This window comes from Aotus nancymaae, unplaced genomic scaffold (genome assembly GCF_030222135.1).
Source record: "Aotus nancymaae isolate 86718 unplaced genomic scaffold, 86718_ANA_hifiasm-v0.15.2.pri h1tg000053l, whole genome shotgun sequence".
Taxonomy (NCBI): domain Eukaryota; kingdom Metazoa; phylum Chordata; class Mammalia; order Primates; family Aotidae; genus Aotus; species Aotus nancymaae.
The window spans coordinates 17990676-18003873 of record NW_026988467.1 but is presented as its reverse complement, the minus strand read 5'-3'; the positions used below and the strand labels follow the sequence as shown (position 1 = coordinate 18003873).

At 48.1% G+C, this 13198-nt stretch overlaps 1 protein-coding gene across 14 annotated transcripts in view; it reads left to right on the top strand.

The window, feature by feature from the left end:
* Window positions 1-10808: 10808 nt before the first annotated feature.
* Window positions 10809-13198, top strand: part of EIF4G3 (eukaryotic translation initiation factor 4 gamma 3) — a 377718-nt gene continuing 375328 nt past the window's right edge. For 13 of the 14 annotated variants that reach the window (XR_010337748.1, XM_064363412.1, XM_021668355.2 and 10 more), the window contains exons 1-2: window positions 10809-10983; window positions 11341-11542. The gene's annotated coding sequence lies outside the window, so the exon portion shown is untranslated. Of the gene's footprint in view, window positions 10984-11340; window positions 11543-12050; window positions 12059-13198 lie in introns of those variants that run through there. The other variant, XM_064363407.1, reaches the window with a different exon arrangement.

Below are 13198 nucleotides of genomic sequence, written 5' to 3'. Positions count from 1 at the left end.
ATGGCCCACCTCCTACATACAGGCATTACTAATACATAGAGTCTGATTAAATGAGTTAAGACATGTCAAGAGCTTTGCCGAATGCCTGGCACATAATGAATGCTCAGTAAATGTTAGGTTTTTTTTTGTTGTTTGTTTGTTTGTTTTTAAGATGGAGTCTCGCACTGTCACCCAGGCTGTAGTGCAGTGGCCTCACTGCAATCTCTGCCTTCTGGGTTCAAACAATTCTCCTGCCTCAGCCTCCCGAGTAGCTGGGACTATAGGCATGCAACACCACACCCAGCTAATTTTTTTGTATTTTTAGTAGAGACGGGGTTTCACCATGTTGGCCAGTATGGTCTCGATCTCCTGACCTTGTGATCCAGCCGCCTCGGCCTCCCAAAGTGCTGAGATTACAGGCATGAGCCACCGCGCCCGGCCTAGTTGTTTTTGTTGGGCAGATGCAGTAGTGGTTGATTTCAGCTTGCTAGCTTACAGCCCTCACAATAACCCTTGGAAGTAGAAATTAATAGAATTATTAACATTTTTTGTTTGTTTGTTGAGACAGGGTCTCACTCTGTCACCCAGGCTGGCTGGAGTGCAGTGGTGCAACCATAGCTCACTGTAGTCTTCATCTCTTAGGCTCAAGCAATCCTCCCACCTCAGTCTCCTGAGTAGCTGGGACTGCAGGTGCACACCACCATGCCCAGCTAATTTTTAAAATTTTTAGCAAAGATGAGTAGTCCAGGCTGGTGTCAAACTTCTGAACTCGAGTGATCTTCCTACCTCGGCCTCTCAAAGTGCTGGGATTACAAGCGTGAGCCACTGTGCCTGGCCAAAATTTGTCTTTTTGCAACTTAGTGCAATGAGGCAAAGGACACACGGATAAAAGTGGCAGAGCTGAAAGGAACTTCTACAACTCAGCAATAACAACAACAAAATAACCCAATTAAAAAGTAGGCACTCACACCTGTAATCCTAGCACTTTGGGAGGCTGAGGCAGGCAGATCACTCGAGTTCAGAAGTTTGACACCAGCCTGGCCAACATGGTGAAACCCTGTCTCTACTGAAAATACAAAAATTAGCTGGGCATGGTGGTGTGCGCCTGTAATCCCAGCTACTCAGGAGGCTGAGGCAGGAGAAGCAATTGAACGAGGGAGGCGGAGGTTGCAGTGTGCTGAAATTGTACCATTGCACTCCAGCCTGGCAACAGAGCCAGACTCCCTCTCAAAAAAAAAAAAAAAAAAAAAAATGTGCAAAGAGGCCAGGTGCGGTGGCTCACATCTGTGATCCCAGCACTTTGGGAGGCCGAGGTGGTTGGATCACTTGAGGTCAGGAGTTTGAGACCAGCCTGGCCAACATAGTGAAACTCCCGTCTCGACTAAAAATACAAAAATTAACCAGGTGTGGTGGCGGACGCCTGCTCCTCTGCAGCTACTCAGGAAACAGAGGCATGAGAATTGCTTGAACCCAGGAGATGAAGGTTGTAGTGAACCAAGATTGCACCACAACACTCCAGCTTGGGCAACAGAGTGAAACTCTGTCTCAAAAAAAAAAAAAAAAAAAGGGAGGCCGGGCACGGTGGCTCAAGCCTGTAATCCCAGCACTTTGGGAGGCCGAGGCGGGTGGATCATGAAGTCAAGAGATCGAGACCATCCTGGTCAACATGGTGAAACCCCGTCTCTATTAACACAAAAAATTAGCTGGGCATGGTGGCGCGTGCCTGTAATCCCAGCTACTCAGGAGGCTGAGGCAGGAGAATTGCCTGAACCCAGGAAGCGGAGGTTGCGGTGAGCCGAGATCGCGCCATTGCACTCCAGCCTGGGTAACGAGCGAAACTCCATCTCAAAAAGAAAAAAAAAAAAAAGGGCAAAGAACTTGAATAGCAATTTCTCTGAAGGTATACAAATGGTCATTAAGCACATGAAAAGATGCGCAACATCACCAATGATTAGAGTAATTTAGAGAAATGCAAATCAAAACCACAGAGATATCACTTCATAATCATTCAGATGGCTATGATATATTAACATATATTAATATATTTATATATATTATAACCATTCAGATGGCTCATGCCTGTAATCTTAGCACTTTGGGAGGCTGAGGCATGCGGATCACTTGAGGTCAGGAGTTCGAGACCAGCCTGGCCAACATGGTGAAACCCAGTCTCTACTAAAAATACAAAAATTAGCTGGGCATGGTGGCACATGACTGTAATCCCAGCTACTTGGGAGGTTGAGGCAGGAGAATCGCTTGAACCCAGGAGTCGGAGGTTGCAGTGAGCTGAGATTGCATCATTGCACTCTAGCCTGGGGGTCAAGAGCAAAACTCCATCTCAAAAACAAAAAACAAAAACAAAAACAAAAAAAAACCCATAAAACAGAAAAAACTAGAAACAAAACAAACAGAATAACAAGTGTTGGTGAGGATGTGGAGAAATTCAAACCTTTTGACTTGCTAGTAGAGATGATGTAAGATGGTGAAGCTGCTAAGGAAAACAGCAGGGTGGTTCCTCAAAAAGTTAAACATAGAACTACCATATGATCCATTTCTAGGTATATACCCCAAAGAATTGAAAGCAGGAATCCAAACAGATATGTATACACTCATATTCATAGCAGCATTATTTGCAATAGCCAAAAGGTGGAAACAACTCAGATCTCCCCTGATGTATGAATGGATAAACAAAATGTGGTATATTCATACCGTGGAATATTATTCAGCCCTAAAAAGGAACATACCTTTTTTTAAGAGACAGGAATTAGCTGGGCATGGTGGTGGGTGCTTGTAATCCCAGTTACTTGGGAGGCTGAGGCAGGAGAACTGCTTGAACCCGGGAGGTGGAGGTTGCAGTGAGCCTCGATCGCGCCACTGCACCCCAGCCTGGGCAACAGAGTGAGACTCCCTCTCAATATATATAAAATAAAAATTAATTAATTAATTAATTAATTAATTAAATAAGGAGACAGGGTCTTGCTCTGTTGCCCAGGCTGGAGTGTAGTGGCACTGTTAGCTCACTACAGCCTTGAACTCTTGGGCTCAAATGATCCTCCTACATCAGTTCCCTAAATAGCTGGGTTTATAGGTGGGAGCCACTGTGCCCAGTGACTTTCACTTTTTTTTTTTGGTTGAAATAGGGTCTTGCTCTGTTGCCCAGGCTGAATTGCAGTGGCACAATTGTGGCTCATGGTTGAGCTCAAGTGATCCTCCCACCTCAAGTAGCTGGGACTACAGGAATGCACCACACACACAGCTATTTTTTACATTTTTTGTAGAGATGGGGTCTTGCTATGTTGCCTAGGTGGTCTTGAACTTCTGGACTTAAGCGATCCTCCCACTTTGGCCTCCCAAAGTGTTCAGATTACAGGTATGAGCCACCATATTGGATATTGGGCTGAGCCTAGTTTTTTTTTTTTTTTTTTTTTGAGACAGGGTCCCGTTCTGTCACCTAGGCTGGAGTGCAAAGGCACAATCATGGCTCACTGCAGCCTTAAGTGAAGGCGCCAGTGATCTTCCTACCTCAGTTTCCCAAGTAGCTGGGACCACAGGGGCACAGCACCACGACTAGTGAATTTTTGTATTTTTGGTAGAAACAGGGTTTTGCCGTGTTGCCTACACTGGTCTCAAACTCCTGAACTCAAGTGATTCACCCACCTTGGCCTCCCGAAGTGTTGGGATTACAGACGTGAGCCACTGCACTCAGTAGGATCCTACTTCCTAATGAGAGGATAGGATCACATCACGAGAGACACCTTAGAGAAGTTGTTGAGTCCTGGCTCTGCTGCTCACTTGCTTTATGACCTTGAGAAAATCCTTTTCCAACTCTGTGCTCTATGCCTAAAACAGGAGCCTGGGAAAGGTAATCCCTAAGGATCTTTCCAGCCCTGGCCAGACTCTGTAATACTTGTTAAAAATCGTGCTAATACACATAACAACATTTACCATCTTAAGCATTCTACAATAATACTTTTTGCTCTCTTTCGCGTCCTAGTGAACCTGAACTATCTGAGGCCACAGTGGCTGCAAGGGCTGTGGTCAACTCTAGGAACTGCTGAGAGCTGGAAGAAATCATACATGCATTGGGCAGAGGTAAGACAGCTTGGGCCCAGAAGTGAGAGTGATGTTAAATCAAAGAAGCTGAAACTTCGCCCTGAGGGGAACAGGGAAGGAAGTAAGGCTTCCTGAGGTGCCTACTGTGCCCTAGGCCCTATTGATGGTCTCTGCAGAGAAGTTCCTTTACTTCTTGTTCTAATGTGTTAGAGGCTGACTTCTTATCTTCATTTGGCAAATGGTCAAGAGAAGTTAGGAAACTTGCTTAGGGTGGTAGAGTTAAGTCTCTAAGGTTAGAATTCAGATCTGTCTTAAAAGGAACCACCACTCTCACACGCCACCATATATCACTGGGCCCTAAGGCATTTGGAAGGGCCGGCTGGCTCAGCTCTATGTGGATGAGCATTTGTGGCTCATGATGAACATACTTGCAGTACAGAGAATGGAGATAAATCATTACTTTTCCCATTGAGGTTTCTCTCCTTCCTCCATGTCTACTTCAGGTGGGAGCCCCACAGTCTCTTTTCCCTTCATATTTATTTTTTAGAGAGAGGGTCATGTCCTATAGTCCAGGCTGGAATGTGGTGGCACAACCATAGCTCACTGAACTCCTGAGCTCAAGAGATCCTCTTGCCTCAGCCTCCCAAATGGCTGGGATTATGGGCATGTGCCACCAAGTTTGGCTAATTATTTTATTATTTACTTATTTTTGAGACAGGATCTCATTCTCAGGCTGGAGTGCAGTGGTGCCATCATAGCTCACTGCAGCCTCAAGCTCCTAGGCTCAAGTGATCCTCCTACCTCAGCCTTCTGAATAGATGGAACTACAGACACGTGGCATCACATTAAGCTAATTTGTAAACTCTTTTTGTAGAGATAGCATCTCACTATGTGGCCCAGGCTGGTCTTGAACTCCTGGTTTCAAGTGTAGCCCTAGGCCTCCCAAAGCATTGAGATTACAGGTGTGAGACACAGCGCCCAGCTTCCTCCCCTTTACCTCCTTTTTTCTCCTCTTCCTCCTCCTTTTTCTTCTCTTCCTTCATCTTGTTTTCTCCTCCTCCTCCTTCTTATCTTTCTTCCTCTTCCTCCTCTTCCTCCTTTTCCTTCTTCTTCTTCTTCTTCCTTTTTAATCACTTTGGCTTTCCATCTCTATGCCTTAATTACCTTGGGTCTAGATCTATTCTCAGCAGGCCTTTGTGGATGTTTGCATATTTCAGTACAGAGCACCTAATGATACTCAAGTCTCTCTGGGCTAACACAAATGGCTTCTCTTAGCATAACATGGCTTGTTTTTAAAGGCCAGTCCCTCCAGGAGGAAAATGAAAGGGTAAGAGAACTCCAGCTTGTCACGATATTTTGGAAAGTTTTTTTTTTTTTTTTTTTTTTGAGGGGGTGGTGGTGAACTAACTTTACCCTTAGGGACTGGAAAATTGAGATTACCAAGTCACTTTGTTCAAAAAGACTTTGTCGCCAGGACACAGCAAACCAAGTTTCATGGACCTCAATTAAGAAACTAAGTAGCCCTCCTGGGCCCAATCCTCAGCTCACTAAGGGAAACGTCGTGATCCCACATGGTAACAAGCAACCCATCATTACCCAGCTATAAGGAAATGTACCAACTGAGTCTTCATCTGTCATCTAGCTCTTTGGGAATGTAGGTCTTTGACAAGAGGCTGCACTGGGCTCTGGGAATAGTGGATGGCTGGTCAAAGACATAATGCTCCTCTCGTGAGCCTGCAGTGCCTGCTCTAGGATACTCCTGCTTTTCTCTCTCCCTGTGCAGTTAGACTCAGTCTGGGCTCTTGTGTTGTTACACAGAACTTCAGGGTAACACTAAGTCTTTAGGCAATTCACGAGTATTCAGTCATTCAGCAAATTTCACATCCTATTTATTGAGTGCTAGATGTCAGAGATATTTAAAATGATGAAATAATCTCTGGCTGGGTGCAGTGACTCACACCTGTAATCCCAGCACTTTGGGAGGCTGAGGCAGGTGGATCACCTGAGGTCGGGAGTTAGAGACCAGCCTGATCAACATGGAGAAACCCCATCTCTACTAAAAATATAAATTAGCTGGGTGTGATGGTTCATGCCTGTAATCCCAGCTACTCAGGAGCCTGAAGCAGGAGAATTGCTTGAACCTGGGAGGCAGAGGTTGAGGTGAGCCGAGAGCCTGGGCAACAAGAGCAAAACTCTGTCTCAGAAAAAAAAAAAAAAAAAGAAAAAGAAAAAGAAAAAAGAAAAAAAAGACTAAGTAATCTCCCTGCATAAATGAATAAAAATAGCTAAAATGTATCTAAGAATTACTATGAGCCAGAGACTGAGCTAAGTGTTTTGCATTTGTTTTATTTTATTTTATTTTTTGAGATGGAGTCTAGCTCTGTTGCCCAGGCTGGAGTGCAGTGGTGCTCGGCACACTGCAACCTCTGTTTTCCGGGTTCAAGCAATTCTCCTGCCTCAGTCTCCCAAGTAGCTAGGATTACAAGCGTCTGCCACCACGCCCAGCTCATTTTTGTATTTTTAGTAGAGAGGGATTTCACTGTGTTGGCCAGGCTGGTCTCAAACTTCTGACCTTGTGATCTGCCCGCCTCGGCCTCCCAAAGTGCTGGGATTACAAGCGTGAGCCACCCTGCCTGGCTGCATTTGTTTTATTTCTCATGATAACTCTAGGAGGTAACCTCTTTATTTTACAGATGAGAAAACCAAGGCTTGGCGAAATTAAGTGCTTTCTCCGAGATCATACACCTAATTAATGGCAGGGCTGAGAATCAAACTCAGGTCATTTGCTTCCAGTGGCTGCACTCATGGAGAGTGCCCTGAGACTTAAGCATCCACTGCCAAGGGGATCTAGAGGAAGGGTCCCTAGTTCAGCTTGGGGAATGAAAAAAGGCTGCCTTGAGGAAGTGATGCTTGAGCCAAACTTTGAGTCAGGAATTAGGAATTAGCCAATTGGCTAAGGGGAGTGAGGACAGTGTGGGGATACAGGGAGTAGCAACGGTTTGCACATGGGCGCCAGGGCAAGAAGAATGGTTTCCTTTTCAATAGACGAAGGTGGCTGCAGCTCTGGATTTGAGGTGGAGTGTGGCAGGTTGGAAGCAGAGCCCAGGCTCTGAAGGACCTTAGATTTAGACTGGATTCCAAAGGCAATGGTAACAGGAAAGTTAACAAAATCAGCTTTTCTTTTTTTTTTTTTTTTTTTGAGATGGAGTTTTGCTCTTGTTGCCCAGGCTGGAGTGCAATGGCACAATCTCAGCTCACTGCAACCTCCGCCTCCTGGGCTCAAGCAATTCTCCTGTCTCAGCCTCCCTAGTAGTTGGGAGTACAGGCGCCCACCACCATACCCAGCTAATTTTTGTATTTTTTAGTAGGGACGGGGTTTCACCATGTTGGCCGGGCTCGTCCTGAACTTCTCACCTCAGGTAATCCACCCACTTCGGCCTCCCAAAGTGCTGGGATTACAGGCATGAGCCACCGCTCCTGGCTAAAATCAGCTTTTCTTGTTGATAGTACCTCTGGCCATAGTGGGTAAGTTGCTATGTTGAAGTCAGATACCTTGGGTTGGAATTTGTGTACATTTACTTAAAAGTCTGTGCCTGCAATCCCAGCACTTTGGGAGGCCGAGGTGGGTGGATCATGAGGTCAAGAGATTGAGACCATCCTGGTCAACATGGTGAAACCCTGTCTCTACTCAAAATACAAAAAATTAGCTGGGCATGGTGGCGCGTGGCTGTAATCTCAGCTACTAAGGAGGCTGAGGCAGGAGAATTGCCTGAACCCAGGAGGCGGATGTTGCGGTGAGCCAAGATCGCACCATTGCACTCCAGCCTGGGTAACAAGAGCGAAACTCCATCTCAAAAAAAAAAAAAAAAAAAAAATGTTATGAGAGTTTTCACATCTTTGAATCTGTTTTTAAATTTGTAGAGGCAGGGAGTGGTTGGTGGCTCACACCTGTAATTCCAGCACTTTGGGAGGCCGAGGTGGGCAGATCCCTTGAGCCCAAGAGTTTGAGACCAGCCTTGGCTACACAGTGAGCCCCGTCTCTACAAAAAAATACAAAAATTAGCCGGGCATGGTGGTGTGAACCTGTAATCCCAACTACTCAGGAGGCTGAGGTGGGAGAATAACCTGAGCCCGGGGAAGTTGAGGCTGCACTGAACCATGATTGCACCACTACACTCCAGCCTGAGACCCTGTCTCAAAAATAAATAGTCTAGGCACAGTGGCTCATGCTTGTAATCCCAGCACTGTAGAAGGCTGAGGCAGGTGGATCACTTGAGGTCAGAAGTTAGAGACCAGCCTGGCCAACATGATGAAACCCCATCTCTACTAAAAATACAAAAAATTAGCTGGGTCCACGTGGTGGTGTGCACCTGTAATCCCAGCTACTTGGGAGGCTGAGACAGATAAGGTTCATAAAGTGCTTAGCTAAGACTGGCACACAGTAATCGCCTGATGCTTATAGCTATTATTAAATTAGAAAATAAAACTAGCTCAGAAAAGAATAACAATTAGGCAATTATCAGCCTGTTATCACCCTAGTGTAAATGAGAAGTCAAATCCTTTCCTGGAAGCAGGTTTTGATTGGGATAAGGAAGCCTGAGATCTCAGAAAATGAAAGCAGAATCTGGGGAACTGAAGGACCACTAGGGAATTCTTCCTGAAGCCAGTCATGCCGGGAGAGGAGCAGAAAATCCCATCCTAAATAATCAGGTGTTACAAATCCAGACAGTTTAAGATGCCACAGTATGAAGTACCTGCTGTTTTCCAGTCTGGAGATGGGGAATGAGGCTTCCTTTTCAATGTCAGAAACTGTGAAGCCCTAGCTAGAAAAACGCTGTAGGGGGTTGTGGTATCAACTCTCTTTCAGATACCCTTTTATCTCAGCAGGAGCATTTGGGGCTCCCAGGGATTGTCTTCGAATTAAGCATCCGCTATGTGTAGAGCTTTGTATGAATTAAAAACAACAACAGGCTGGGCGAGGTGGCTCATGCCTGTAATCCCAGCACTTTGGGAGGCCAAGGCGGGCAGATCACCTGAGGTCGGGAGTTCGAGACCAGCCTGACCAACATGGAGAAACCCTGTGTCTACTAAAAATACAAAATTAGCCAGACGTGGTGGCATATGCCTGTAATCCCAGCTACTCAGGTGGCTGAGGCAGGAGAATCACTTGAACCTGGGAGACGGAGGTTTCAGTGAGCCAAGATCCTGCCATTGCACTCCAGCCTGGGCAACAAGAGGGAGACTCCGTCTCAAAAACAACAGCAACAACAAAGGAAAGCAGTATGAAGCAGGATAGCAGAACTAGACTCGAATCTTAGCTCTGCCAACCACACTGTTCATGCGACCTCGGGAAAGTCTTCTGTGCATTTTGAGTCATAATTTTCTCAGCTTTTCTCTTGTGTGATGGTATTGAGCCTCCCCAGTTTCAGTTTATTCATTTGTAAAATGGATACTACCTATTTCACAGGACTGCTTGAAATAAGGAAGGGTACAGTGCTTAGTGCTATGTTTGGTAACTATTATTAAAACTTGATTGCTCCATGATGCCTGCCATTCTTTTTTTTTTTTTTTTTGAGATGGAGTCTACTCTGTTGCCCAGGCTGGAGTGCAATGGCACTATCTCGGATCACTGCAACCTTCGCCTCCTGGGTTCAAGCGATTCTCCCGCTTCAGCCTCCCCCGTAGCTGGGATTACAGGCGCGTGCCACCACGTCCGGCTAATTTTTTTATTTTTAGTAGAGACCAGGTTTCACCATGTTGGCAAGATTGGTCTCGAACTCCTGACCTCAAGTGATCCACCCACCTAGACATCCTAAATTGCTGGGATTACAGGTGTAAGCCTCTGCGCCTGGCCGATGCCTGCCCTTCTTTCCCACTCAATGTTACTGTGCTTAGGACAAGGCCCCTGCTTGGGGGTGGGGGTGGGAGTGATCTTGGCAGGTCTGGTTGGGAAGAAAATCCTTATCAACAAATGTCACCCAGCATAGGACACTGGGGAGCTGATCACTGGCTGCTGGTCAAAGGACCCTCCAGTCCTGGGGAAGGCCTAGGTTAGAATCCATCCGCAGAGTTCAGTTAAGGCTGCTCATTAGATATGGCGGCTCAGATCATGTCCCCAGCCAACTTGGGAGGTGGCAAGGTTCATCCAGACGAAGGTGGCATTTAGATTTAGGCTCTGTCCTTTCCCCCCCGCAGGGTGACCTTGGGCCAGTCACTTTTCCTCTCAGTGTCCTCTGGAAATGGGTCTCCTCATTCCAGTCACCTCTCAGAGCGTCTGAGGAAAAAGTGTCGACACAATGGGTGTGAAATGCGTGGTTAAGGGCCGGAGGGTAGCACTGGTTATGCGAAGTCCCGGTAGCGGGTCCCTACCCAGCGGGTTCCATTCCGGTTAAGCGGTTCCTTCCCCAGGAACCGGGGTTTCTTGTCTCGCCGCTGCTTCTCCGTCCCTGCAGGCAAGACCCAGGGAACAGCAGGCTCCGGGGCCATTACCATTGTTTTTCGAGGCTGGGCCGTAGGGAATGACTCTCGCAGGCCAGACCTCGCCTTTGGTCTCTGCCTCCGCCCCGTACCCGCGCCGCGGCAAGCCCGAGAAGCCCCTGTCGCCGATCTTTGCCGAGGAAGCGAGTTAGCCCCTGAGCGCTCCCGAACGGAGGCCGAAGACGCACCCGAGCGTCTCCGAAGAATCCCGACCCCTCTCAGTCTCCGGAAAGAGCCGAAGAGGCTCCCCACCCTCGGCCTCCCGAGCTATTCCGAAAAAGCCCGAAGTTTTCCGAGCGGCCGTCCTGCCGGACTGCTGGAGGCGGCCGCAGCGCCATGTTGGATGCTCTGCTCGTTGAGTGAAGAAAATCCGCCGGCATCGCCTGAGCCCCGCTACCAAGAAGGGCGCCGCTTCCCCCGGGGAGGGGGATAAAGATCCCCCGCTGCCGGCCCATGAGGATATTGCCGTGAAAGGTCCGGTCTCTCCGCCTCCTGCCCCCGCCGGGTCCGGCCCCCCCCCTGGGGTCGCGTTGTCACGGAGACCGGCAGCCGGTGGTGCTGGCCCGCGGGGCGGCTGCTGCTGCCGGCGGCGGCGGAGGCGGCGGCGGCGGCGGCGGCGGCGTCGGGCGTGTGTGACCGGCCCGGGCCCCCTCCTCCTCCTCCTCCCAGGCTCCCCCCAGCCCCCAGCTCCCGCCGCCTCCCCGGGTCTGCCCCCATCCCGCCCCCCCGCTGCCCCCGGCCCCTGCACCCCGGCGCGCCCGGTCCTGCTCTGGGGGGGTTGGTGGCTTCGCTTTGCCATGAGTTTACCGCAGAAACCGGCTCTGAAATCAGGCACAGCGACTGCAGCAGGAACCGGACCCGGCACCGGAGCGGCGGCGGCGGCGGCGGCGGCGGCAGCGGTACCGCCTCCTCACCCGGCGGCGGCAGCAGCGGCGGCAGCAGCAGCGGCGGCGGCGGCGGCGGCGGCGGCGGCGGCAGCGGCCCCCCCTCCTCACCCGAACATCAGGGCCCTCCAGACCCAGGCGTCCCAACAGTATCCTTTTCACCTTCCTGTCGGCCCTTCGGTTCTAGTCGTCGCGGCCCAGGGGGACCCCGCAGCCCAGGATACTTTCCTGCTGACCGCCACAGCCCAGCTAGGAAAGGGGCTGCCGCTCAAGCCCCTCCTGCATCTGGCTTGGCCGGAGCTTTTGGGGTGCCCGGCGGCAGCACTGCAGAGGGAACCCCAGACCTTCTGCAATACTGTGAAAGCTAGCTCCACTTGTCCGTGCTTCTGCAGCCCCTTCCTTTTAGAGCTGGGGGAACCCTTCACCCCTCCTCCTCTCCTAAGGTACCCTCCCTCCCTTTATTGGGCAGAATTTGCTTGGTGCCTGGGACCAACCCTGCAGGGAAGGCTTTTCTCTGATTATTGTGAGGATTACACCCTCCTACTCCTCACCTCCCCTCGGCGCCCCCTACAGCGGGGCACAGTGGGCTTCCCTAATTATTGTTAGTACATAATAAACTATATCGGTAAATTTCATGTTTAAAACTTAATCAGCTCGTTTTCGAGGTAAGTTGAATTTTCAGTCTAAGGTGAAAATGTACAGAAAGCAGTCCCTCTGGATAATTTTTTTTAGTAATGGGAGAGTTGTGATGTGGTTTGGGGTAGAACGAGATCTGAGGAAATGTGACGCTGGACGCTTCCCTGTCTGACCTTTTTAAAGGAAGAGGAAGTTCACTGACATTACCCATCACCCACAAAAGTCTCACTTCTTGGAAGATTTGTGTTAGGCTGAATATTTTTTATGGGTTTTAGTTTACTCTTCATAGGCCTGATGTCTAGAGAGTTGCCAGGGCTTCTGGAGGAAAGTCTAGTATTGAATGTTTCTAATTTCATGTTATTTGCTCGATTGTAGAATTTTGGACAGCTTTGATTGAAAAGACTTGGTGACGAGGTCTTTTAGTCAAAAACTAGACGGTGAGGGTAAAACGTTGAATTCATGACTTCCACGGAGATTTAGAAAGGTATTGCGTACTTGAGAATAACATTTCATCATGCATCCCCTCCTCCCTACACCCACTGTATATGTGTAAATCAATAAATAATGATTGGATGTTAGATGTGTTGTGTTTTTGTATTTGTGTCATCGTGTTTGACTTTTAGAGATTGTAGGGTGTTTGAGCAAGTAAGAAGCTAACTGCTGTGAGGTCCCCAGATTATTTCACAGACTGTAGTTTGATTCTTGTCTGTATAGATTACTTTGAGAAGGGAAAACAATCTCCCTTAGAGTCATTTCAGGTCATTGTTTGGTTTCTGTCAAGTGTCGTTTTCTCTGTTCTTTAAATATAGTTCACGTTTTTCAATCCAGGCACCGTGGCGCAGTGCAAAGATGAATTCCATTCCAGTGTGATATGTGTACTGATTTCATAATATTTTTATTCTGCATGATTCTGCTCAATTAGGAGTTGTTTACCGATGAGAAAGTGTAGTGATAACTTAGTGTTGCTTATAGAAAACATGGTTAGTTTTGGTCAATGTCTCTAATTGCTTTCCGGTGACGGAAGAAGGGGTAAGGTTGACTGGTTTGCTTCAAGGCAGAGTTCAGTGATGGATCTCTTAAACCTATCTTAATAATTTGTCAGTTTAAATTACTTTCTCATTTCATTTTTTTTTTACCTTGATTGCCTATACTCGGTTAGGACTTTTAAG